The sequence below is a fragment of the Phaethon lepturus genome, unplaced genomic scaffold (assembly GCF_000687285.1).
Source record: "Phaethon lepturus isolate BGI_N335 unplaced genomic scaffold, ASM68728v1 scaffold18686, whole genome shotgun sequence".
NCBI classification, from domain to species: Eukaryota; Metazoa; Chordata; class Aves; order Phaethontiformes; family Phaethontidae; genus Phaethon; species Phaethon lepturus.
In genome coordinates, this window is record NW_010544348.1 from 1 (window position 1) to 3,400 (window position 3,400).

A 3,400-nucleotide genomic window follows, 5' to 3' on the forward strand; every position below is an offset into this window, starting at 1 on the left:
GAGACATCGCGGCCACGCTCTGTGAACAAGGAAATTTGAAGGTACATTAATAAGTGGTGTACATTAATAAGCTGCACATGCGATGCCCTGGGTCAGTGACCTGCCAACTTTGGTGAAATGCTGTACTTGGAGTGAACTTTGCTCATTATAATATCATTCTAATACTGAAACACACACCCCTCTCAAAAGTTACCCGCCTCCTAAGGTGTGACCACCCCTCAATGAGCTTGCGCACTGAATTTTTCCTAGTCTGGACCTTTAAACGTGAAGCGAGAGAATTTTGAACCAATCCTGATAAAGGTACGTATGACTAGAGTGAGTCACTCAAGCTCCACCTGCAAAGTAAAACACTATAAAATAGTGTGAAAAGAGCTGGATGTCAGGGAAGACACCACCACTCCTGACCTTTAGGATCCGCTAACGGGCTGACCCTCTCTCCCCCCATCATGGGATGCCTTTGGGTAAGATTCGAACACTCGGCTATCCCGAGTGGATCCACAGGAATTTTAGGAATCTCTAGAGTTGTTTCATCACCCACGCGTGTGTAACCCAACCATAATCGATGGTGCACTTGCTTGCAGAAAGTGAATTTATCACCGGCAATCCAAAGAACTTGTGCATCTGTTGCTTCAATAAATCGCACTATTGATTGACTCAGCCGTGTGTGTGTTGTCCCTGAACACGACTGCACCTCTGAGTGTCCGGCTGAGCAGGTAGTGTGATGTTAGTAGTGCATCCGGACCCATGATAGTCCAATGAAAAGGGGTTGGGCACGACCAGACTACTAACGCTGATTTTGGGCATCTGCCTCAATGCAACAAGTACCTCCGCCTTCTCCTCCTCCGTTGTTGCCAGCTTGCCAGTCTTGTTCATCCAAGGGGGTATGCTTTCTCTGACCTTCTTTTTCTGGCTGACATATCTGTAGAAGCTCTTATTATTCTTTGCATCCCTTGCCAAGTTCAGCTCCAGCCGCCCTTTGCCCTTCCTGACCCCATCCCTACAAAACCGGGCAGCATCCCTGTTGTCATCTCAGGATACCTGTCCCTGCTTCCACTGCCTGTGTATTCCCTTCTTGCCTTTTAGTTTGCCCAGCAGGTCTTGAGGTCATGACTCAGCCATGCCAGCCTCTTGCCTTCCTTTCCTGATTTCTTACACCTGGGGATTGAGAGCTCTTGCACTCTATGGAAAGCGTACTTAAAGATCTGACAGCTCTGTTCTGCTCTCTTGTCCCTGAGGGCCGTTTCCCAGGGGGTCCTATTGACTAACTTCCTGAAGAGCTGGCAGTTTGCTTTCCTAAAATTCAGGGTCCTGGCTGTACTCTTCGCCTGCCCCATATCCCTCAGGACTGTGAACTCCACCAGTGCATGACAGCTGCAGCCCAGGCTGCCTCCAATCTTAACGACGCCAATTAGCTCACATGCATTGATGACCAACAGGTCCAGCATCGCATCCCCTCTGGTGGGGCTGTCTATTACCTAGCACAGGAAGTTAACCTCCATGAAATCCCAGAGTCTCCTGGATTGCCTACAGCATGACATGCTACTTTCCAGCAGATGTCAGGGCGGTTGAAGTCCCCCAGCAGGACGAGAGCCTGTGAGCACAATGTCTCCCGTAGCTGGAGTAAGAAAGCTTCACCAACAGACTCCCCTTGATCAGGTGGCCTGTAGTAGGCACCGACCATGAGGTTCCCTTTGTTGCCTCAGTCCCCTATTCTTACCCATAAGCTTTTGACCAGTTTGTGGCTATCCCTCAGAGGCAGCTCTTCACACTCTATTCATTTCTTGATGTAGATGTCCAGTCTGGTGGGTAAGCCTATTTGGATATGGAAAATGGGGACAGTTGAGGCACTTGTGGTGTGAACCCTGGGTCTGATGCTGAGAGGATGGAGCACACAGAAGCACGTGCAATGTTCTGGAAATGCAGAGGGAGGTAAATGAGTAAAAATGACGTTCAGTGGTTGAGCTGGGGCTGTTCAGAAGTCACAGTGTGACAGCTGATGACCTTCCATGCTAGACCCCAGGGGAGCCACTGCTGGCATTTCTGTCGTGAGTTATGCCCTTGCAGCAGGGAGGAACTGATGCAGAGGGATGTTCATGTGGGGCCTCAGATGTCTTCCCCGGTGGTTTGTATCTCCCTGCTGATGCCCAGAGAGGAGGATGTCTGTGTTTCATCAAACATTGCAGCAGAGGAGCAAAGGGGGGCAAGAAACTCTGCTCAGGACAGCGTGTGACTGAACAATGCTGGCGCTCATGTGCCACAGAGGATGATCCTCAGCATGGCTCTGTCACCTGTCCTTGGCATATCAGAGGCTGTGACAGACCTCTGCAGGGAGAATGCTGCCATTCAGGCCTCAGCTCCAAAAAGTGCCGCTCGCTGGGCCTGGGGGGACAGTGGTCTCCCCCATGGGCAGTATGCTCTGGTCTGGGAATTGAGGTCCGGGTGAAGGATGTGTGTGAGGAGGGGAGCAGCCTGTGCACCATCGAGAATGAAAAAGAGGAGAGAGACAGGGTTTTTGCAGAGACCCCACAAAGGAAAAAACCCGATTGCCATGGAGCAGGGAGGGAGGGACAGCTAGAGACCACCCGAAGAAGCACTTCGGATAGTCCTGTCCAGGGGAAGGGTGGGGGCTTGTGGTGCAAGAAGAAAGCAGTGCTCTGGCAAGAGATGGAGGAGCAAGGGGTGCCAGGGCAGGATGGAAGGCGGCAGGCACACTCTGCAAAAGTCTAAAGGAGAAAAATCACTGCTGAAGCTCGGGGTTGAACCAGGGACCTTTAGATCTTCAGTCTAATGCTCTCCCACCTGAGCTACTTCAGCCCTGCCCTGGAAGCCTGTGTCCCAATTCCACCCCTGCCAGGCCACAGGCTGGCAGACATGAGGAGAACTCCTTAGGGATATTCCCAGGAAAAAGCTGTGCCCAGTTCTTGGCACAGTGGACCTGGCCTCTCCCTGCCTCCATGGCCAGGTGGGCTCCAGGTGTGGGGTGGGTGCCATCTTACAGTGGGAGTGCCAAGATATGTGTCGGGCCTTAATTACAAAGGTGATGGTGGTGGAGGCAAGTGAGCAGGCCAGGCATGTGCAGCTGCAAAGGCTGAGGGTGGACAAAGTGTGGGGTGGTGGAAGACCTCCCACAAGGAAGAAAGGGCCCACGTGAGGCAGAGCTTGTGCTGCTGCCATAGGCTTTTGCTTCATTCTTCCATGAAAACGAGTGTTTTGTTCAATGTTTGGAGACCATACTTAGGGGGAAAGAAGGCTTGAAAACCTCCAGGGATCGGGACTGCACAACCTCTCAGGGCAACCTCTTCCATTGCGTAAGTGGTCCTCATCTCCTGCCTGAACATTCTGTCAATTTTTGTCCCTTGCCTCTCATTTTCCCACCATGCACCACGATGAAGAGCCTGGC

General features: G+C 51.8%; 1 non-coding gene across 1 annotated transcript; it reads right to left on the reverse strand.

Moving 5' to 3' along the window:
* Positions 1 to 2,741: 2,741 nt before the first annotated feature.
* TRNAF-GAA lies at positions 2,742 to 2,814 on the reverse strand. The gene has a single exon. It is a non-coding gene; the product is annotated as a tRNA-Phe (tRNA).
* Positions 2,815 to 3,400: the final 586 nt, after the last annotated feature.